This window comes from Gymnogyps californianus, chromosome 5 (genome assembly GCF_018139145.2).
Source record: "Gymnogyps californianus isolate 813 chromosome 5, ASM1813914v2, whole genome shotgun sequence".
Taxonomy (NCBI): Eukaryota; Metazoa; Chordata; class Aves; order Accipitriformes; family Cathartidae; genus Gymnogyps; species Gymnogyps californianus.
Genome location: NC_059475.1, coordinates 35,421,083 through 35,446,415, shown reverse-complemented (window position 1 = coordinate 35,446,415; position 25,333 = coordinate 35,421,083).

The following is a 25,333-nucleotide window of genomic DNA, read 5'->3' as shown; positions in this document are numbered from 1 at the left end:
ATTATCATTGCAAGTTTGTCTCCGAGTGCATTGAATAGAGGAGTGTTACTACTTAGAAACAGGTTTGTTGGAAAAATGCAGGATAGTTTAAGCTTGTGTTGAAATGGGTCAGTCTTATCTTTAATTGGAACCTTCTTAGGCTTACTTTCACCTATCATGGTATTAAACATTGTCAAAACCCCATTCAATAGAAGTGCAAGATGATTAACAGGAAGAGCTTTGTGAAATAAGGACTTTGTACAGTCCCATATCAGCCATAACATTTCTCTCAACAAGTCCAAATTTATTTACATACTTTATTTCAGGATTCAGTCATCAACATCTCAAATGTGTTTGATTTGTGTCGATGTCCTGGTTTCGGCTGGGATAGAGTTAATTTTCTTCCTAGTAAGTGGTACAGTGTGTTTTGGATTTAATGTGAGAATAATGTTGATAACACGCTGATGTTTTAATTGTTGCTAAGTAGCGCTTATCCTAAGTCAAGGACTTTTCAGTTTCCCATGCTCTGCTAGCGAGCAGGTGCACAAGAAGCTGGGAGGGAGCATAGCCGGGGCAGCTGACCTGAACTAGCCAAAGGGATATTCCATACCATAGAACGTCATGCTCAGTATATAAACAGGGGGGAGTTGGCTGGGGGGGCCGATTGCTGCTCGGGGACTAGCTGGGCATTGGTCAGCGGATGGTGAGCAATTGCGTTGTGCATCACTTTTCTTTCTTGAGCTTTATTTATCTTTTTTTTGTTATCTTCCTTTTCATTACAATTATTATTATATTATATTATATTTCAGTTATTAAACTGTTATTATCTCAACCCACAAGTTTTACTATTTTTCGGATTCTCTTCCCCATCCCACCGGGGACAGGGGGGAGGAGTGAGCGAGCGGCTGCATGGTGCTTAGTTGCCGGCTGGGATTAAACCATGGCAGTTGATCCTGCCAGGGAATGGACAGAGTGTCATCACAATGTGTCATCCAGGCCTAGAGTTGTATTTTTGTATTAAGCTGTTGTGGTTGGGCTGGTAGAAGTCCATACAGTGGATGTTATTCCCTTGCTAGGTTGCCTATTGGTTTTCTAATAACATTAGAACATAATTATGAAAACATTTACACATACACTGGGAAAGTTACTTAGAATAGAAGAGTTTTTATAGCAGTTCACTACCAATTATTCATCATGACTATAATTTTTCATGAATAAACTGTTAAGCTTGATTCTGAAATGCTCTTACGTGCTAAGCCAGTTTATATTTGGTGGAATTACTTCTGATTTGCACTAAGAAAGATCAGGATCAGACCCAGAATCACATCATTCTCTTTTTTCCCCACTCAGACGTTGTAAAACGTCCCTTTAGTAAGGAAGGTAAGAGCAAGTCTTTACTGTTTGCATTTCAGAAATGTAAAAGGGATTGATATGATACAGACAGTTTCAAAGTTCACAAGTTAAGGCTGGTACCATCTCTTTTGCCCAAGTGCCAGTAAAACCAACCTTTTCCTGAGTTGTATGGTTTGTTCAGCTGTGCTCCTTGGCCAGAGTGGTTTGAGTGGCCTATTGAAATAATTTACAAGACTTCTTGTGCTGTATTTGCTTCAAGCTAGAAGGTGATACTTTTGTGGTATTCCTGAACTAGACTCACAAAGTAGCTCAGTCAAGTTTAAAATAATTGTCAATTGCCTGTATGAATGTCCTGGTATCGGCTGGGATAGAGTTAATTTTCTTCCTAGTAGCTGGTATTGTGCAGTGTTTTGGATTTAGTATGAGAATAATGTTGATAACACACTGATGTTTTTAGTTGTTGCTAAGTAGTGTTTATACTAAGTCAAGGATTTTTCAGCTTCTCATGGCCAGCCAGCAAGAAGGCTGAAGGGGACACCGCCAGGACAGCTGACCCAAACTGGCCAAAGGAATATTCCATATCATATGATGTCATGCCCAGTATATAAACTGGGGGGAGTTGGCTGGGAGGGGCGGATAGCTGCTCAGGAACTAACTGGGCATCGTTTGGTGAGTGGTGAGCATTTGCATTGTGCATCACTTGTTTTGTATATTCTAATTCTTCTAGTATTATTATTGTCATATTATTATCGTTATTATTATAATTATCATTATTTTTCCTTCCTTTCTGTCCTATTAAACTGTCTTTATCTCAGTCCATGAGGTTGGTTTTTTTTTATTCTCTCCCCCATCCCAGTGGGTGGGAGGAGTGAGTGAGCGGCTGCGTGCTGCTTAGTTGCCGGCTGGAGTTAAACCACGACAATGAATTAAAACACCTTGGCCAAATTCACTGCTGAGTTACAATGAACCAAGGCAACCTGAGGCTGCTTGCTGATAAAGCAGGCACAAATATAATTGAAGGGAGAATTTGGCTTATGTTCTATAACAGTACTGCATGAACTAGTGAAGCAAAATGGAAATCAAAGATAACCTTACCCAAAAATACATTTCTTCCAAACAAAATTACGTACAACCTTTCCCCTTGAATGAATCAAGAGAAACCTAGCAGTCTGTCCTTTCAAAATTCTGATTTTCTAGATCCAGCCTAGATCTGACCCAGTAGGCTGAGCCAGGTAGTAGCTGCGATGCATGCACTGCAGGGTACAGTGCATGAGAGGCCAGCTTTAGACCTCTATACCCCTAAGAAAATCTGACATATATAAGTCTACATCTACTGTTAAATGCACTAGAATATAAAATGGTCCCCAGACAGAATCAGGCAGAAAACCAGCTGTCGTTACCACTTTCCATGCAGTCAGGCACAGTAAAGGGCTTTGTATAATACAGTGAATGATCTGGCAGGAGTTGCAGATATGACTCCAACTGTAATGCATCTTGGTCTGTTGAGCTGAGCCAGACTGAACTTCATCTCTCTCAGCCTCCAGTAGCACTTCAGTAAATGGTATTTTTCAATAGTTACTGAGACTTTGCCAACTATTCTGATGCAGATTGACTCACATCCCATGTAAAAGACACATTGGTTGGACTCACTCTGGATTTCTATGGCATGGAACGGTTCCACTCATTGCTAGGTCTGACTGTAACTATTTGTTTGGCCCTACAGAGGAATGTGAAACCCTCTCATACAAACAACTAAGGGTTACATTTTAGGGCTTATGTCTCTAAAGTAGGAGGCTTGCTTGGGAACAGAATTAAAGGATGCAGAAAGTCTGGTTTGGACTAGAAGAAAGGAAAAAAATAGAGGGATTTTTTTTTTTTTTTTACATCGTAACTTTTTGGAACTTCTGAGGTTTTCCATTACAAGGACATTTATTTGTAGATAATAAATCTAATTATAAAAATGGAACCCTGCAGCTTGATCGATTTTGGTTAAATAATAATGAATGGTAAAGCATGCAACATTGTAAAGTTTTATTAATTCTATCTGTCACATCCAAAGCATAGGGTAGGGTGGAAGTTTGAGCAGTCCCTGGGTTTGAGCAGAGGCCATATCTGTCTATATGTTAGCCAGCACGTACAAATAAGACTGGTTATAGTATTTGGGTGGTATTTCAGTACAACTGATAGAGAAAACAGAAGGTCTATCTGTGTTCATAATGAAGTGATGCTTTTCCTAAATTCTGTGTTGTACCTGTAATCAGCTAAAAAACTATTGAAGTATCTGAACAAGTAAATCTGCTTTTTTATCCAGGTGTTACACTACACTTTTATCATCCAACTGGGTATGGTAAAGGTTTTTTTCTCTTTCCCTTCTGTTGATATATAATTACTGTTCTATCTTAGGGTCAGCTGAACAAAACATGTTCTTGATTTCTCAGGTACTGGGAAATCCCAGGCATTCCTCAGACCTGGTTGGAAGTGACCAAAAAATGGTTGATATTGCCAGGAAATGAATGTTTGGTGTGTTAAATCTGATCTGTAATAATCTAAAGAAGGAGAAGGATTAACTAATCTTTTTCTAAGTGTATAGTATGGTAGTGTTTCTTTTGTCTTAGACAGGCATTTGTAGACCACTTAGTATTAAGCAGAAATAATCTTTTTTCTGAAGTAATTTTGAAAAGCTGTGCCATACTAGCACTGTTTCAGATATATCTGAAATCTAAATATTACAGGATATTTTTGTCACAAGAATAAGCAGAACATGTAGGAAAAGTAACATTCCCAAATCAATGAATTCATTTTAATGTTTTTTGAAAAAAATTAACATTTGTGCAACCAGGTTTTGAAATTTCTTGGATGATGCAAAACATCGATCACTCTTCATTCTACCTCCTGCTCTTGAAAGTCATCTGCTACCGGCAGTTCATATAAATGTAGGAACTTTGGAAGGTTAGACATGAAGTTTCCGCCACTTTGTCTGCAGAATTGCTGTAGCCTGTCACAAGGAAAGAGCTGCACTTTTTTCCTGTTGAAGACTTTGCTTTTTTTGTTGCTTTCCACAGCTAAATATTATACAGTCACTTAAGTCTTAAAGGTTATAGTTAAGGCTTTGTTTTTGTGCACACATACATATAGAACAAGTAGGGTAACATAGCACATTAGAAGAACAAATGCTATGCCTTTCACGTTGCTGACACAAATACCACAACATGGTGTAACACCTAGTTTTGAAAACAAATGTCATGATGACAGTAAGAATAACTTGATGTAGGATCTAGCACAGAAGCTGCATGATCTTTAGACTTTTTCTAGTATGTGACAATTATAGACTATGTTGCCAAGGAAGTTCTACTGTGGAATAAGCTTCCAAATTATCTGTCGTGTTTCTGACCTTCAAGCATAATTCTGCACATGCTTCAGATAAAGACAGTCCCATTTAGGACAGTGAAAATACTTGGAGTTCAGCTAGTACTTTACATCTGCATAGTGTCACACAAACCTATCAAGCTTTAATCTACAACATATATAAATGATATGAGCTAATAGATTGCACTATAGTCTTATCTGAATAATCCATGTAGCTGAGGAAAAAGAAAATGAGGCCTATTAAGTAATCTTAATATTAAAATATTAATAGTGTTGGATACAGCTCTGTCTGACACAGCTGGGAAATGTTCACAAAGAGTTATTAGTGTTGCCAAGGACTGACGATTCCTTTAGTGATAAATCGAGAATGAGTTCTTGTTTTTCAGTTCTTTGCTAAGTCTATTAGACTGTACTGCCTCTAAATGATTGATCATACAAGGGAAATATTGTGAAGGCGTTCAAGTAAGAATAGAAATAAGATACTTGCTTTCTGTTTCTCAGGAGGGACAAGAGACGATGCAATGTGCAGGCACCCCACACAGGCGCTTAACTGCTGTCATGATAAGTATCATATCAAACCCATCTAATTAGGACACATTCATAAAATAAATGAAAGTCACTCATCTAAATCTAATCCTAAATCAGCAGCACAATTCTGGAAGTTCCTTCTGTGGTGTCAGCCATACACCAAATGAGCTGAACTGTAGCTTATATACCTTGTCTTGCTTGCATACATAAACATGCTGAAAAACTGCAGAGAGAACCTGCGGGTCTAATGGCATCTTTATCATGTTTCTTAACTGACAGAGGTAAAGCAGTGTAAAGCCGAACTGCCCTTATTCTGTCAGCTAATCCTTTCTCTTCGTATGCCCATATTTGGGAGAAAGGCAAGGAGTCATTTTGAGCTTCTTCAGGCAAAAGGTTAGAATTCGACACTCCTTGCTGTTCAAAAATAAAAAGGAAAAATAAAAGAGAAAAAAAGATTTATTATGTTTTGAATCTGCTACTGGGTGTATTATTGCTGTGTTGTTTTTTTCTTTCCAATCAAAATCCAACAGATTTTTATTTTTGTGTGGCTTACCACAAAAAGTAATACTTTTTTATTTTCTTTACTGAGCGGGAACACGAAAGTGATTCAATTTTAGAAACTTTTTGGTTAAAAATAGATATGTCCCAACTCTTTCTCTCTTGACAGTATGTGAAGTCTGGTCAAAGTATAATATTTTTGCCTACTGTTAGTTAGATTAAACTTCCCAGGGCAGAGCAAGTGTTGGAAGCCAGAAAATGAGTATCCTCTTGCTGCTTCATAAACAATATCACACCTAGCTGGGAAAGACAGAGCTTTATAGGAATCTTGCTGTTAATGATGTATCCTTATTTCCCTTGTTTTCTTGCTTTCAGTACCATTACTGAAATGTTATATGGGCTTTTAGAGTGACCATGTTATAATGCACTTACAGTCATAGTGTGTATGCATAAGAATATGGTTAAGCAAAACATCAGGAGAGAGGAAGAATTAACATAAGGAAAAAAAGACCCGAAATGGTTATCCTTGGGAACAAATCAAGCAGCTATCCCTAAAAAAAAATTGTCTGGATTTAGAAAGAAAACAATGTAGGTTTTCTGTCTCTAAACCCTCTCTTTCAAAACACTAACTAAAACTGCAGTTTCTGATTTTTAGACCGGTTCCATGATGGTTTTGCCTAGGTCAGAAGGCAGCTTGAAAAGAGAAGTTGGGATTGATTCCATCTTTTGGGTTGCTGCTCAAAGGATTTGTCTAACCCCAAAGATATCTTATTGGGAAACGTAGCCTGTCATCCAAAGTGGACATTTCTTTGTACACAGTGACACTGGTGATGTGATAGGAAACTATCTTCACATCTATCCCATGTTGATTTGTTTCTGAATGACAACATCCAGCCTAGTATAGTGCAAATTGCTAACACCACTATATTAACAGCTGGCATTTCCACAACAATCCTTGGGTTTAAAAATATTTCTCTTGGGATTTTCTGAATAACAGCTACCATAATGTAGTCATACTATCAAATACACAAAGATGTGATAAAATTAAGGACTGTGACTGATTTCTGAAACAACCGCTTTATGAATTTACTGAACATGAGTTACTAATGTCCTTGCCATATCTAACTGATGAACAGATTGTAAAACTAGGGGGACTGTTGTAAATATAATTTTCCAGTGAAAAAATAAACAAAAGTACTACCCTGACTAATCCTCATTTGAGTTGCAGCATTTATTTTAGAAACAGGCAAACAAACAGACATTCGCAGTGATACTAAATCTGCTAGAACCTTAGGTAATCTGCTAGGTATTTATCCTCATTGCTTAATAAGAAGTGAATCTTATTTCTAATCTAAATTTTCTAGCTCTGTTTCAAGTAACTGGATAGCTTTTGCATCTTTATTGTACATATTTATACCCTAAAGGACCTCCAATCACAATTTTACTCAAATACAGATAATCACACTTTATGTCCAAGTACCTCTTTGACAGGATATCACAGTATTGCTCTCAGTCTCTCTCTGTTTTTCTCTTTATTTTTTCCCTATCCTTCAGTTTTCTTGTAACTCTTTTTTTGGGGGGGCTGGGGGCCCACGCGACTTAGTAATTTATCTAAATTCATGCATATATATACTCCAGCAAAGCCTTGTTTTAGGTGTTCTTTGGAATTTTTAAATAGACAAATGTAAAACTGAACACTCTGCAGCTCCACCTCAAACAGCCTGCATAACAAACTGTACTAAATCCAGGAACAGAAGACATTTATGATCATTATGTCACATTGTCAGAGCCTCCCTATCCCATTAGGGCTAAGCAAAGAATCCAGGACTTGCAAGGCAGTAAGGCACTATGCAGTCACTCTCAGTTCTTCTTTCTCTACTTCAGACAACTTCATAATAAGGCATAATGGCTATAACTAAAGAGCTCACCCACTTATCCTGGTTAAAACATACACATGGAGGAAGGAGAAATAGGCTCAAGGAGTTGATTCGGTTCATACAAAGAGAAGATCAAGTGTGCATTTCTAAATTCCAGATGAACAGGCTAAACTGAGCTATTTATCTGGGTGACAAGGGTGAGGGTAATGCCATATTAAATAATAGCTGAGCAGGTTTTTAGTATCTCAGACTGGGATCAGGCATGTGCCTTTTCAGGAGGTTAATGATTTGTGATTTGTTAATTACATATCAGATGACATTTTGAGGGTATTAATAAACCTATTTAAGGACATGAATTAGACTGATAATCCATTTCTAGTGCAGGGATTTTTTTTAACCATTGTACCTACTGGTTAATTTCTTGCATGCAGACTATAAAATAAAACATAAAACACCTTATGTCTGATCTATAAAACTCTGGTACCTAATGATGAACATCATAAGGAGGAAGGCACAGTTTCATATGAACTTTGCTTGTTTATTTTGGTTGGATGCTGATAGGACCTGGCAGAAAAGCAGAAGCAATGGTGCTGATCATGGCGCCTATTTCAACAGATTGCTAGAAGCAAAATGCTTAATTCAAAGCAGTTTTGAACTGATTCAGAGCTTGACTTCACTAGAGCTGCTCTAATGAAAATTCATCACTTGCTAGTATGACCACTTTACAGCATGGGAGCTGATTTGTGAAATTCAAGTGATGCCAGTCACCTCGTGCCCTGTCAGAATTCTTGTTTTCCCAGTAAGGACAGAATCTCTGTCATTTTCTGGGAAGGAGTACACTAGGTAGCTCCATTTCTTATCATTCAGACAATCCTGGGATGTGTTCTACTAAGCCTAACGTTGCATATGGTTGGGACTCAGCTCAAAGCTTCTGCTAGTGTTTCTCTTAACCATGCCTGTTCTATTCCTCAGTGCTTTGCACCATGCAAGTGCAAGCACATCTTCTTCATGGCTTAAGAAAATTTAGACTGGCTTATTTCTCAGTTACTGCAGCTGGGCAGCATCACCTTGACTGCAATAGGGTCTTCTGAATCCATGGGAGGAATGAGATACAAGTTCCTTCTTGACTCGCTGACAATATGCCAAAATGGCATCACTTTAAGATACATTCTGCAGGTTCCTCCTATCCCCAAAACTGCATTCAACTGAACAGACGCTTTTTGCTAGAGCGCTGCGACAGATATTGTTGTTTAGTGCAACTGAAGGAGAGCACAGCTGTTCTGCATTTGACTGAAAACTTTTTCCAGAAAGTCACAGAAAGTTTTGTGCTGAGCTGAATTCCAGTCTTAATAAACAAGTTAAATAAAACCTCCTAGAAGCTCCTTCGTATCTTGATGCACTCTCACTTGTCTCCAAATATTTCCCTCGTCACGCTCTTCTCAATACAAAACAATAACAAAATTATGTTCTTGTTTATTAGGGCTGCTTGTGCTTGGAATTGTTCGACAGTCATTGAAAGCATATTAGCTATGCCACTTTGAGGCAGTGGCACCTGAAAAAAACAATGTTATTTGTGTAGTTATTGCTTATTGAGAGGTTTGACATACGAAAAATTTATTGCTTGGAAACATTACTGTGGGTCAGCTGTTCTGCTTGTTTGCACAGTCTTATTCCACAGTAAATGTGAAAGACTTTTTAGAAGAGAACTAAATAACCGCATGTTTATGCTTCAGTGTCACATGGGGAAATAGTGTGGAGAGTGTTACCATGCTTTATCTGCTCCAGGGTAACTTATTTGTGTTTCAAAGCACTGAGATAACAAGTCTTCCAAAATTCTGACCAATAACCTTTTATTTTTGGAGAGTACAGAAGAATAATTGCACAACAAAGTTTCTGGCTTTTGGACTTCATTGATTTATGTAAGTGCACTTAGAATTTTTCCTTCTTTCACAAACCAAGTTGCCATTAAGTATCTCTGCGTCAGAGATGATAGCTTTAATAACCCCTGCTTTACTTGAATGAGAGATTTCCTTGAAAAAGAAACACTTGTTTTCTAGACTTGATACAAATTGGGTTGTCCACCTAGCAGGAAATTTCAGCGTTTCATTGCTTGATTTCAGTCCCTATCAAATCAAGCAACTAAAATACAATTTTTCTTTTTGTTTGCAATGAAACATTCCAAAATGGCTATGCAGAAATAACCACATCTTGTCATGTTTTTTGTTTTTAAATTTAAATTACATATTTCAATATTGAAGAATGAAAATGTTTTTATTTGGTTTGTTCAACTGACCAGAAATATTTCTTTTCATTTTCACACTGAATTGTGCTTGTCTAGAGTTGTAAATTATCTCCTGGGTATACAAATTACCTCTTGAGAATGGGAGCCTTCCCATTCTACCCTTTGAGGTGGTTTTTTGGTAGATCGAGTTGCCCATGAAGCATTAATCCACTCAGTCAAATGCCTGCATTGTATTATGTGAGGACTTGGTCAGAGACATGTTTCATATGTGTGAATTAGGTATCTGAGCCTGAACGCTCTGGAAACAGTGTGTCATGATATGTTAGATTTTTAAGATTCTCTTCTTATTTTGATCTTTTTTTTTTGTTTGTTTAGTATTTTCTTGTCTGTAAATTCCAAACTATTTCCAAAGTGGCTTCCTTCCTTCCCTCCTTCCTTCCTTCAGTCCATCCGTCCTTCCGTCCTTCCGTCTTTCTCTCTTTCTGTCTCTCTTCTGTCCTTCCTTTACTGTGTATAATTTAAGTATTGTTGGTGAATATAACTGTTTGGCTGCCTTTGTTGCTGGATGCTTGAGTTCTTAAAGCTCTCACTGAGTCTGGCATTCTGTAATAACGTATCATGACAATTTTTTCAACATTCACTGCTAACGTGGCATTGTCTGCCATGACCTGTCCAGATATCCTCTTCCCTCAGTACCATGGCATACTTCAGTATAACTGCTTTCAGTGCTGTTGCCTGTTAACATGGGGATATGATGGAAGAAATAGCATGGAGCCTTTCCACAGATCTTGACACTCCCTTTTGCCAGTCCCTAGCCCTCTGTCTAGATTGTCCATAGCCTTGCGCCTAGATATCACAGTATCCAGTAGTTAATTTACTGATCTGCTACACTACTTTTCTTCCTGCAATGGTGATGGTTGCATATAATGTGATGCTTAAAATTAGTAAAATACTGCCTGTTGCCTAGACTTACAGTCACAATATTAATGTGTAACACTGCAGTAACCATTAGATTTATTAGATTCTGCCATGCACATTTGTAATATGGAAACACCCATATGTATATGGAATATAGAAACCGCACAGATGCAGAACATTTTACAACATGGATTTGAGGCAGTTTAGAATTGCTGCTAAAATGTTCCAGCATGTGGAGAAAGACAGACTGTTTAATTTTGAACAACACTTATGAATAAAGTCATACAAAACTTTGTTACATGGACTGACGAAAATGTTAGCTGTGGTCTCCCAAGGGCTAGTCACAACGGAAACGTGATTAAATCTGACCAGCAGGGGTTTCTATGTGACAGTGTATTAGAGAACTACGCAACTAAGGCCCATCGTGTTAAGAATTAGTTCTATGATGAAATTATGTTTTTTAAAGAGTCAGCTGCGTGGCATGTCGAAGAAGCATTGTTATTTTACTGTAAAGCAATCCAGAGGGAAGACTTCTATGCAGAAGCATACAGCTAGAGATGTGATGACCCAATGGCTAAACCTTTTATTACCATTATTTCTTTGGTAACTAATATCACATTAGGTTATTTCCTGTGCTTCTTTCTTTGGTTAAAAAGACACACTGGATTTTTTTTTTGCTGATGTCAAATGTTCTGATTAGTCAGTAAATCTGACATCTCAAGTATATACCGCTGACAGAAAGAGTATAGTGATGAGTGGTTGGAGAAACTGCCTGGTAAGCAAGCTTTAAAACACAAACAAAACATTATCCAAGTATTGAAGCCAAAGGAGAAATTAAACAAAAGTTGGAGCTGAATTCAGCTGTCACTAGAGGAGGAAATGCTCTTTCAGATTGCTGGTTTAACAATCAGATGAAGAATTTAGCTGGGCTTTGTTTTTCTTATTAAACCAAGAGCCTAAAAATATCAGGCCACTGTCACAAATAGAGCTGGGCAGGCTATTTTTAAGGAAAATTTATTTAACAAAACCTTTGTCCAGTGTGACTGACCCTTTAAGTCCAGTGACCACTCTGCTGCCTTTGGGCAGATCTCAGAAAGGGAAGGAGGACTAAGGAGATGATAGAAAATGTCTGGAGCTCCCAGAAGTACTCTTTCAGATCTAGTGATCGGCAGGATAGAAAGAATTGAAAAGGGCTATTTTAGAGCCTAGTCAGGGCAACCTGAGAGCAAGAACAAAAAAACTGATGGAAAAAGCAGTGCAAAGGACCTCTGAGATGGAGTATGTGTTATAAAAGGAAGGCACTGGAGAAAACTTACTGAAAGTGTGATCAGTAGGTGAAATCTGAGGAACCAAAAAGATGATAGTCAATTTTTTCAATGGGTGACATATAAAATGGGAAACTGGAATAAAAGCACAAATGGATGGTAGGCTGCAAGAACCTAAAAAGCTCTTCCCTGGGAAGGGCTCCACAGGTCTTCAGCGTGGCTTTGTGCACTTACAACTGGTGCACTGGCAGCAAGGGTTGTGCTCATACAGGCCCTTCACCTCATGCTTTTCCAGGTGACCTGCGCCTGGTACCAAGCCTCCTGTCAGACGTCTCCCTCAGCTTGTAGCAGATACGCTGGACAAGGATCCTGTTTGCAGGCTGCCTTTTGTGGCTGCATTTGAGATTATATGTGCTGTCTGGCCAGACAGCTCTCCTGTATACTCTGGCCCTGGCCCAAGTCATGGCAGAGCATGACCTAACCTCTGAGCAGGCCACTCGTACGTAGCCTTTGCAGCATGTCTGCTGCTGGGGCTGTGGGCTCCCGGCTGCTCTGAAGACTGCTCTGAAGGTGCAGGGCAGCTCCAGCTGGAGGCCCCAGCAGCCCCCATTGCCATCCTTGGCCTTCATATGATGCTTATGCAGGCTGAGGGCAGGCTGGTCTTTTTTTGTCATTGTGTGACATTAAAAATGTGTTTGAGTGGCCCAAGGATGGCTTGCTGATGCTTCATTGTCACTTCAAAGACTGCTATTTGTAACTGTGTGTGTTGGAACTGTATTCGCACAGGCACTGTATTTGCTCCTTGGCTGTGGGAAGGACAGATTGACCATGCTTAGAAGACGTTGAACCTTTCTTGTGAATATATGTGAAAAACACGTCCTTTCTATGAACTGTTTTCTGGACAAACCTTTTAGTGCGTGCATGTTTGGGACAATATGGCTATCTCACCTGCTCTTATACATAATATACGCCATGGCATTTCACATAGATATTTTCACAGAAGAAAAGCAAAAGGCTTATGTGCTTCATAAAGATACAAACAGAAAGTAATTTTTTAAAAAAATATTTTTGATAATAACTGTGGGTAGGTGATTTTCTTGAAGCACACGCAATGACAATTTATGTCACATTTTATACTACACCTTGAGAACAGATAGGCTGGTTTTTTAAAAAAGGCCAGGCTCCCTGTGAGAATTTGGAGCGTGATTAAAGAGTTCTTTAAATTCTGAGATCGCATTTTAATGCAAAAAAACCCCCAGCACCAAAAACCAAAAAGAAAACAAAAAAAAACCCAACTCAAGAAGACGGTCAGTGGGAAGTATGTGTATTTAATTTCAGTAGTGTTTGTTTGTATGTCCCCAGAAAACTGTATTTCTTTTATCCAAAAGAGAGAGGGAGGAAAAAAAACAAGGTCATCATGAAACTTAAAAGGAAAGGCTGCCCCAGAAAAAATATTAGTTCTGAAGAATATTAGAGTTGTCATAATGCTGCAACATTCTTATTAAATCTGAATGTGATGATGTTTTAGACCATAGACAGATTGGTCTGCAAGTTGTTGGGCCCTGCATTTGAACCTCCTCTGGAATGAAGGGCAGAAGAGGTATCTGGCAGTGTGTAGTGAATACACTTTCTTTAACCACTTCGGTGCAAAATGCAGAATCTGAGCTAACCCTGTCAGAGAAGAGCAGCCTAAGCAGAGCTGTCTATGTTCACAAAGAAGCAGAAAAGGAATGCTTACCAGTCCTGCTCTGCTGTGAGGGTGATAACCTCCGTCAGCAGAATGGAACAGGCAGCTGGGGGAACAGCTAGATTTGTCAGACATAGCCTGATATCCAGCTGCGTCTGACAACTTTAGAGTGCTGTGCACTGTTTTCGCATCTGAAAATCTTTTCACATATTTAAATTCTTTGAATTTGTTCCTTTTTATAAAGGAATGCAGACTATGGTTAGTGAGAGGTCCACAGAGATCCCTCAAAATCTGAAATCATGGTAGATTCCAAATCCTATTTTGTTTGGGAACTTCGGTTCGTAAGATGAACAATGTAATCTGTAATCTGAATTGTAAGGCTAGCTCATTGTTCAAATAAAAAAACACTCTGGAAAGTCCCATAGAATAGGGAGGAAAACATTTGTAATTTAGAATTTGAATGCTTCTATCACATCATCAGAACTGCTGTCCTGTTCAAAATCCTTCAGCATTTTCACCTTGGAACTACCTTGGGCGGGTATGCCAATTACGTAGCCAGGGTACCGCTGCCCCATGGCCGAACATGACAAACCTGCTGCTGGCCTCTTCCTCTCTCACAGTGAGGGGCTGACTTTTTATCACAGCTTTCCCTATAGGGTAACCTTATGTCACTCTTTAGCATCACTGCCCCATGAGCCTGCAGTCCTGGGAGAGATGTTGTCCTAGTCATGGTCCTAGAAATCCCAGTGCTTTGTTATCACCTTTGCCATCTTCCAGCGTCTTCACTTTCAATGTGAAAGGAAAGTAACTGTCCTTGTAATCCAGTGCCAGCCTCTAGGACCTCAGAACTTCTTGTGTACTGGCCTCTTTACAGTGTATAAATACAAAACATACTGAACATGTATTTTCTATGTAAGAACATTATTTCAGATGACTGTCTGGCAAAGAAAATGTTTCTGGATTGGAAAAAACAGACTAGCTTGCAAATGCTGCCAAAAGCACTGAATCTTTTTTGAGGGCAGACGCTTTGGATGCTTCAGCTGGCAGAAAATCACTGAGGGATATTTTTCAAAATATAAAGTACTGTCCTTTTGAAAATGCCCAGTTCTTTAGAAGAATGTGAAGTGTATTCACAGGATACTGGAACCCAGCCACGTGACACTGCTAGAGTAGGAATAGTTCTTGTAAATCAAAATTGTACTTTGTATTTTAATAGTACTAATAAAATGGACTGAAGGAAACTCTTGCATTTGAGTAGGAGTTTATTTTTAGGTAACTCAGTAGCTCAAAATAGAATTTCCTATACATAGGAACCACATTTTGCCTCTGGTGTGGGTGTTTCTGTCTGGGCAGGCTTGGATGTGACTACTGGTGACAGATGAATTATCAGTTCTGCACTCATGGCAAGCCGCACTTGCATCGCTTTGGAAGCTTAACGATGAGCTGCTGAATTGCTGAACCCAGAGTCTTAGACATAAACTAAAAAAAAATAGACATCTATCTGTGTTATGGGCACCAGTTCTGTACGCACTCTCCGAATTGCATTTGGAATGTGGCATCCTTGCTGACGGCTACCTCTTGGGGCTTTTAGAAATATTTTTGAATTAATTATATAAAAGTCTGCCCTTTCTCCCATACTTTTGTTCAAGTGTTTCCTCTCATCACACATCTCTGTGAGAAAAGTTCAAATAGTCTGGGGGAGAGGAGAGGCAATATAGGCTGTTGGATTTGTGGACCAGAACAGTAAGGATCATGTTAAGTATTGTCTGCCTGGTTCTGTCGAGCTAACCTATAAATTATCATTACACAACTTCGTAACATGAGCTATAAAAATAAGTATTGAGAAATGAATAGGTCAGAGAATGAGAGTGAGTTCATTCTGTTGCGATTTCAAAACCACAATAGTTTCCCCCTTTCCTCTTCTCCCTCCAGAAACAGAAATGAAATTACGTCATTTTACCTAGGTTTATCTGTCAGATTTTCCATAGTTTGTTTGTAGATTCAAGAATTCATGCAGTTCAAGAGTAACTTATTCCTCTTTATTTTTAACTGGTTCTGTTTTTTTCTTTTTCTAATTTATTGAAAAACAGCCATTCACAGTATATTGGATTCTAGCTATTTTTCTTAATTGTAATAAAAGGGGTGTGGTTTTGGTTGTTTTTACATGCCTTTGAAAGAGGCTACATTGAGACTTTTCCAGGCTGTAGTCTAACTACACAGAAGATACAGTATATACATATTAAAATCAGTGCTGCTGTATTGGTATCAACAGTTTTTCACAGTCTGGAAGCACTCACTACTCACAAAGCAGTTTTGTTTTCGTAACTCAATCTTAAACTGTTAGCAGCAAAAGGTGATAATTAATGGAAAAAATCACTTGTACAGCTATAGTGCATAAAAATTTGAAAACAAGAAAAGATTACTGATTTCATAAATGGAAACCCAAAGATTCTTGTATGTTGAGATCCATAGACTTGTGAAATAGTTTCTTCTAGAAAACAAAATATGTGAATTAAGCCCCTCTGATACATTCAGAGCACTGAAAATATGTTGTATGCAAGTCAGTGTAGCCTTTGAAAATGAACCATGTGGCAAGATAAAACATACTTCTTATGTTCAGATGTAGAGAGTGTTTGCATAGAAAGCAAGACAGTGCAGTAGTAGAGGCTCTTAAGCTAGCATCCACATGGCATGGTGCAGCTCAGGCAGCACAGCTCATGGAGCAGCACGAGTGGGTACTACTTGGTCTGTGTGGATGCTGCTGTAATGATTCTGCTTTTGAAGCCCACTCATATAGCAGTAGTTGAGAAATTTTAGTGTGTAGTTTAGACAAGAGATAAGAGGTTGAAATCCTTATTCTGGAATATTTACAACTTCAGGGGAGAAGCTCAGAGGAGAGGAAGAAGTATCATTGCCTAGAAAAGTGATTCTGAATTGGAATCTAGACTATTAAACCTACAGTTTAAAAGCACGGGATCTGCTGAAATGGTAGCTTCATCTCAATAGAAAATAATAATAATGTCTATTCATTCTGATATTTAAGTGTTCTTTTACATTAGCTCCTGCTGTGTGTTCAGTGATTTTTTTCAAAAACTGGTGACTACCTGGAAATATGAATATCAGTACCAAAGAGAGACCCATCCCAGTACATCTCCAGGTAACTCCCAGGACAGTTTAGTTATAACAAGTCACAATCTAGTCTTGAAATGCTTGCTTCTGTTCTTGGGAACAGTTTTCTAAAACCATATTTGTGTCAGAAACTTGCTTCAGTGGAAACTGGTTTCTTTCCTGTTACCAGTGAGTGCCATACTAACCGAGCTAGAGAGTTATGTTTCCTCTGGCTTATTCTTTATGTCCCCATGATTCCTGCCTGCACAGTTCTGGGCACCCAGGCTCAAATGGGACTGTCTGGGTCAGATGTTTCGGGTCAGGCCCACTCCTATCAGTTGTGGAGATGTAGCTGAGATCCAGAATGGTATCACATTTCTTTCCCCGGTGGCCCTGTGTGCAGAAACAACTGGCTCTTCCCATGCTCACATCAGCCTCAGCCAGCAGAGAGGCCACCTGAGCGGTCAGGGCAGCTGGGGCTCAAGTGGGAGCTCAGTCCTGCGGCTGATGTGACAACGTCCTCGGCTGGCCGAGCTTCCGCGTGAGACACGGAGGGATCGGTTCCCGTGGGACTGAGCTGAGGCCAAGTAACTCACTGATGCTTCTTATGCATTTTTTCTCTAATGGACAGTGAGAGATGGGTTCCTCCAGAGTGCGATTACAGGAATAACTGTCTGATGCTTTTGCTCTGACTCATTCTTAAAAGCAGCCTATCAGTCTCCATTGACTATTTTGGGAGCCTGGCAATACACATATCCCCAAAAAATCTCTTTGCTGAATGACTAAGGAGATAGGTTCCTAACTGGCACTCTGAATCATCTTACTGAGGCCAAGCATCTTTTAGCTGTTGAAACATCTAAGCTGGATGCGTCTTAAGCCAGTCTCTGATAAAATCAGGAATCAAACCCAAGAATCCTAGTTCACAGATTTTTTTTCCTGTAACCATTAGAAAACACATTGTACTTTTCTACCTCTAGGTATTTTCCATGATTTCAACTTCCTTCTGAAACTCAGACGTAAAGCTGCTTGCAATATTTGACTTTCACACACACAGGGGAAGTTCTGATATAAATATAGAACCAAAGAGGGTTTGTCAATTTATTTTTTTTTTTATTTCATAAGGTATAAATTTTAATGAGCTAAGAAGAGGTAGTAATACCTCTTCTTTGATTTGGTTTATATGTGTCCGTAATCTTTTCACTTGCCGTAGCTCTCTGAGAATTTTCTTTTTTTTTTTAAACCAAATTAGATGCAGATTGTTATAAGCCATCTTAAATGTGCACATCCCTGAGCAGTTATATAATAATTTTGGCCAATATGTGTTTTTTTTCCTTCCTGGTCTTCACTTAACTCAGGAATGGTGGTTTGATCTGGAAATAGTAGCTCTCCAGAGAAGTACAGGAGCAATTCTTCAGGATGATTGTATTTTTAATCTTCTTCCTTTTCCCAGGCCTTATCTTTATTTGACAAAGCACGTGGTTCCAGCCTAGAGAGCTTCTGGATTATTGCCTATCGTTTTCTCATGGGAGTAGTTGTTGTGAACCTCCTGGCTTTATCTTTCACTGCCTGGGTGGTTCCTCAGCTTTTTCCGGGGAAGCACAGTGATCCTTAACCTCAGAGATAAGCCAGATGAAGTGGTTCAGGTGCCACAAGCAGTAGCTTGCAGCGCATTTTCTCCTTGTGCAATACCACTCTCATCGTTTCTGGCAGGTAATGTTCAAGTTTTCTTTACCTATCCAGGCTTCCCATCCCTGGCAGCGTTTATGCACACCCTTCATATTTCTGGATGTTTGTCAGTTTAACAACCACTTTCTGTTATAAATGGTATTACTCAACACGGAACTGAATTATTTTTTTTTTTAATGGGTATAGGTCTTACAGATATTACTAGTAATGGGCTACAATAAGGTCAAGATGAGAGGGGGGTCCCTCTAATGTAACCCTTTTGTCCTGGTGTTGCTGCTCCAGTCAGAGAAAAGGATTCCAAAGGGCAACTTCCCTGTGAATTCATGTGTGTCTGGCTCACAGGAGACACTGATGGCTTGATCTATGCAAAGTCTCACTACATACTCTTACCCCTCAATGTCTGAGACTCTTGCTCCAGAATAAAATAGCAATGGTCTCCAAAAGGAGAAGACCAGTGCAGCGCATGCTCTGGCAGAGCATGACAGGCGCTATATGTAATCTAAAAAAACCATCAGAAGTTTTAGCATAGTATTTTGGAAAACAGGGTTGATTCCTCAGCATATTTTCCAATGACACTGTGTAATTCCTACTTGGGCAGACAGGACATTTGACAAGGCCATCTTTGAATAATTAGAAAGAAAATGGTCAGCTATCTGAAAGAAAGCCTAGATAGGATCTAGCCTAGGAAGTAATTTCTAGGGGACATGAACTTATATAGTAAATAAATTTGTAAGTATGAAACAACTTTTTAGGAAAGGTAAAAGGTACCTACTTCAGATATCACTCATGACACCTGTCCTCAATTAAACTTTTGCTTGCATATCGTTTATCTAGCACGAATTTGAATGTGATAGAAGGACATGTATTGAGAGTTTTAGTCCCAGTCAGTCACGTATAATGGGACACCTCACATGTGAAAGGATTATTGTCATATATATGCTTCAACTACATTTAAAAAAAAAAATGTAGAGCTGAATTTTTGCAGTCTCCCATATATATGTGATATTACATATGTATCTGTACTAAAAACTTAAAAATTTGCTGAGGAAAATTCTGCAACTAGAAGAGAGTTAACTCTGTCCCAGCCGAAACCAGGACAAAATGTTAAGTGATCCATTACACATTTTATCAAGCAATTCAGTTACAGTCTAGAAAGAAGAAAAGCTAGCCCAAAACCTCAGAGGAAAAAATAAAGGTGTTATTGAAGCCCACTTTTATTAGTTGGCTCTCTTTCCCATTGTCTTGGACCTGTTTGCACTAGAAGAGTGTGTTTGTCACTAGTCCATTAGTATTTTCTCATATTTCTTCCCATGTGTGAAGTTAGCTGCTTCTGTCCACCTTCACTGCTGAGGATCTTTTGGTTATACATTCCTGCATACCACAACAGAGGGTTTACATCTCCTACTCATACAACACTTGTTTCATTGTGGTGGCAACCTGTTCTCAAGGAAAAGAGAGACCACTCATTTCCATACCTTCCTGTGATTATTCTGGTGATGTGTTTGCAGAAAGCCCGCCAAAACCAAGCCCTCTAAAACCATCCTAATACAGATCCAGAACAGTACTAAATTAGCGTATGTTCATTAATATGGTAAATGAATATGTTAGAATGAGCATTTCTGCATTTTGTATTAGCATCTGTATTATTTTTCTTGTAGTCTATGAATGTAATTAGAAAATAAAGAAATATTAGTACTGAACTAAAGAATTCATGCATTTTAATAAGTCATGTGCAGACTCTTTCAATCATTTAGTTAATTTTCAAGAGTTGAGTGTGAAATATCTATTGGATTTAGAAAATTGCTATTCTCTCAGAATGTGTGCTCAGTTAGGGCACTCCGAGGAGTGTTGGTACATACAGTCTGTCTGTATATGGTGCATTCAAGGATGCTGGAGCAGTATATAAGAATAGCTCTTGAAAGAACAGCTAACAGGGGCTGCAAAGTGCACAGGACCTTCGGAGAAGGGCTGAGAACCTGAATTGCTCTGGCGCTTTGCATGGGTAAAGCAACCTTTCAGCTCTGTTTCAGCAAAGTACTGAAACTAGCACTTGACTTAAGGCATGTGAATGCCTTGCTGAAATAGGCAAGATCATGGATGAGACAGAAATTAAACGCATACTTAAGTGCTTTGTCAGACTGGTGTTTTGTTGAGTTAGGCTATTCTGATGGAGCTGCAGAATGTGCAAATTTACAGCTCCTCCACTTCCAGTCCTCTAAGCTTTCTACCATAAATGCAGAGCTTTAGATGCTGAAAACTGTCTAAATAGCATAAGCGCTTTTGAAAATGTACCCAAAAGTTCCAAGGATGAAAAAGTCGTATCTGTGAGCAAAAATTTAAGCTCAGAAGTCTTTAGCTTATAGCCAAAAGAAATGGTCGACTACTTCAGTGGTAGTAAATACTTTATTTAACACTGGCTTCATACTTCAATGGTAGTAAATACTTCATTTAACACTGGCTTCAGATAAGTGTTGGATCTTGATAACATTTGTAAAAACCAGGCCCTTTTATTTTGTATTTGCAATAATGTCTTTTGTGCTTGACTTCCGTCACTAAAGTTTAAAAAAAATATGTCCTTGGAAAAGGCATATAAGCTGGAATAATTGTCTGGCTGATTGATTGAGACTCATTTACATTTAATAACATCCTGTTCTTCCTGGAAGCATACTTCTATAGCAAAGGGCACCTCTGTTCCGGTTTAAATGCACCAATTTGGTACAACCTTCCTTTGGTGTGAATAGATATTAAAGGCAATGCACACTCTCAGGTATGTTTGTATGCACTTCAGTTTGGAACAGTCATCCCATTCAATTTTTGGGTTTTTTTTTACTCATTGCAGTATGCAGAATCCTTTCTAAATCAAGATCTTGTATATCACTTTGCATGATAAAATCTGGGCTTTCTTTTGAAGCTTGCACTTACAGCTTCTTGTACTAACATGGGTATTTTTGGATTCAAATTGCCAACACATGTGTGATCTTTTCTCTGTGTATATTGATCACCTTTTCCTTCATCACTCCCATTCCTTTTACCAATGAGACAAAATAACAGGCTCACAAATCAGCTTCCATCTCTCTAATCATTGGATTCATCAGCTAAAATGTGAGAGACGCCTAGGGAAAAAACCAAGTCTTTCGTCAGTTAATTAAGGATGTACTTTCTGTAATTAATACAAATTATTACTTAAACAACTGTGAAAAGGAAGCAAGGACAATTTCTTGGCCATGAGTATCAGAGCTCTGCCAATGCACTTAAGGAGGTCAAATGACCTGACAACATGCCTGAACCCTCATCTGGTAAAATAATAAAAAGGCGTAAGAATTCCTGTATAGCCTTCCAATTTAACTGTGCTAAGGGATTTCTTAAAAAGAAATGTGGTGGTGGGGAAGTAAAAATATAAAAAGGCAACAATGACATGATTTTATTTGTCTTCTAAAAAGAACAACTGTAATATGTTACCGCACATTGTCCTCAATTATATTTCTTCTTGGCATAGATAAGCTTCTGAGTAATTGAAGGCTAATTAAAGAGATTTTCCATCTTCTGCTGTTCCTTGGTACAGTTTCTTATGGACAGGAACTTTCTGTGCAGCAATGCCATACTATATAAGCAATTGATTAAAAAAAAAAAAGCATCCCGTTTAGTTTTGAAAATACCCTGCATAAAGATACCGTTAGCATTTTTCAGACCTTCACAACAGGCCTGATCTGGTGAAGTCAGTGCAAGTCTTTCCACTGACATCAATGGGCAGTGGATCAGGACTCATTTATGTGCTACTTCTAGCTGTGTTTTCTCCATTCTTTAATTCTGCAGTGTTTGCATGCTGAGATTTGTTGAAGTTGATAGAGACAATTCTTGCATTTTTTTGTAATTCCACACGAATGGCAAATTTTGTGTTTATAAGCATCTTTTAGTCCAGTCAGTTTTACCAGTTATTTAAAGATCCCATAGAAAGAAGTAACTGAAAGAACTGTATTTGTGCTGAGAGGACATAGACGGACAGGACAACTGTGTAGGAGTAATTTTGGCTAAAGACCACCAGAACTCAGAAACTTCTAATGTAAAAGCTGCCATGGGACTTCAAGGTTTCAGTTTCAACTTCTGTGTATGGAAGACTGCTGTGTGTCCTTACATATCTTCAGGGCACCCTCCCGCCCCCCCCCCCCCCCCCCCCCCCCCCAATCTTGAACTTAATATTAACCCTAATAGGCACTGTTTTATTTGATTTTTGTCAAACTAAAACAAAAAAAAAGAAAAATATGTGTTTTTCTTAGAGATTTTTATTTCATAGAAAAGCACACATCTCAGTGTGAGTGTTCTGACCTTTTTAAAATCAAAATGGCCCACAGCTGGCCAAAGCTACTCATCCTAATTGTCTGTTCTGGAGCAATTTTGGATTTAAGCAAGGAAGAGCCTGGGGACTGCCAGTTTCTGAAGGGGAGGATGGTTGGGTTGTTCCTCTGGAGAATAACTTGTCTGCAGAACTAAAGAAGGGGAGGTGAGGGAAAGGAAGCAGCATGGGGAGCTAGAGCAAGATACAGGACAGTTACAGCATCTGGAGTGGGTTAGCCTGCCTTCTCTCTCAAATTTGCAAAAATCTCGATAATTCAGTGATCAGAAGAGCCTCAGGAATGACAGAAGGAGGAACTGAGACAGACTTGCTGCTTCTCCTCTCGTAACAGTGATAGGACAGTGGTGAGCAAAGGTCAGTATGGGTCATTCGGTCTTCCTGTAAACAACAGCAACCTTTTTCACAGTGAAGTGTTGCTGTGCGTCACATTTTGGTTGTCTCTATAAAAAGAACAAAATACCTCCCCCTGTCAATTCCTCATCAGAGTACAGTAATGAAATGCCCAGCTGCAGATGCAGCAAAATCCATTCCAGTTCTGCTCAGTTATTGTCTGCCTCATCTTTAGCAGATGGCTGGACGATGATGTCTGCAGTAATAAAAATATTAAAAACAAAAACTGCCAGCTGAATTGGAAAACTGACTAATTTCTATTTTTATAATGTGGTACACGAAGCCATTACTTCTGAAGCCAGTAATGGCCATATTCGGCAATAGCCATGTGAGAACATTTGGTAGCGAGATGAAGCACTACTGGACTGCTCCATCCCTAGACTTCTGGAAAGAGAGGGCACTTCACAGCATATCCAGAGCAGGCAGGAAAAATCTGGCCAAAGACAGCCCCGTACTGCTTCCATATGTCAGTTGAAAGAACAATGTTAGCTCTAACACACTGGTAGCAGCAAGAGACATTCTTCCTCACTGAGGCAGAATATCTCTGAGGCTTGCTTCGGCACTGCTTGCACAAAGGCACAGACGTTGCATAGCCAAGCACTGCATGGCACCACCACGTTCACAGCGATTAGTACCATGGCCATGCCTTTGAAAGAGCATGGCCTTCGCTTGCATTCCGGGTTCTCCTCTTGCTCCTTGGTATATCCTATTTTTTTAGCTGTGGGACATAGAAACATAATGCTAAATGTAAGCACAGTTTTTTACAGTTAATCTGTAAAGCAGAATTGCTCAGGTAGACTTTTTTTCTACTACAGGTTCTATGTTCTGGATTACACAAAAACAGAGGCTAAACTAGGTATGAACTGAGAGCTGACAGAAAGTGATGAACTCGCTGGATAATGGTCTTAATTCTTTTTATACTGGATAGATCTCTAATTGCCAGAAGGTCATACGGCACTGATTCATTCACTCATGTGAGTGATATCAGGAAGAAACCATTCTTTCACTCCTGGAGAGTGAGATTCTGTCACTCTGCCATTGAGGTGCATTGTCTGGATTGTATTGGCAACTTTTGTGAATTTTTAACTTACTCAAAACATAGATTAAGGCTTTTGAAAAGGTCAGGAGATTTTCAGAGCTGTGGGTTAATAGCCCATTGTTTGAAATACAGTAGAGGATCCTGATTTTCAGGAATTACTAAGCATCCTTCTTGAACTCAGACTCCACAATAATATCTTGATTATCTCAGATAATCCTATTGTCAATATCCTGACATTTAGAGCATCCAAACAGTTTAGCAGTTCTGTTACGTATATTCTAGCAGTAATATTCTTAGTTAAATCACTGTCCTAAGATTATACTGAGATTTGGGTTTTTGCCTTTTTTATTAAAGAAATTCACTGGGTTATGAAAACACCAGTTTTGTTTTCTTTATGGAAAGTGCTTGAGGAATCCTGCTTCTGGAATCTCAGATCTTACGTTTAATCTTAATTAGCATTATACATGTTATTAAAGAGAACAACCTCTGGACTTGTTCCATCTTTCTATTCCAAGTTCCATTCAGCAAGGGGACATGAATAAATGAAGAAATGTAAAATGTTGTCCTGTTGCAGTATATTAGGCTCTTAAAATTTGCAGTGTACTAATTAGTGTTAGTTTATTCCAGCTTCTATGGCCAGGAAATTAATTAGTGTATTGTTTGAAGGAAGGAAGATGCACAAACAATTCATACACATCTTATCACTTATAGTTGCTTGTTTGGAATAAAACAGATTTTTTTTTTTTTCCTGGGACTGCGTACACCTTTTTTATTGGTTTATGTTCAGATGCATGTACTGAGTAAAACTCTTACTCTCCCCTTGCCATCCATTGTAACCTGACAACTATAGTGACAGGTTTCCCGTTCAGTGAAAGATAGGGATGGACAAAACCTTTGAAAACTAGGGCGTATCAGTCATTCCTTATCTTATTTAGCCATTTTAAAAACAAACGCAAAATGCTACTGGCCCACCTTACAACAGTGTGAGAAATAGTGTATGTGAGCAAAAGTGTTTTAGAACTGCCAATGCAAAGACTGACAGAAGG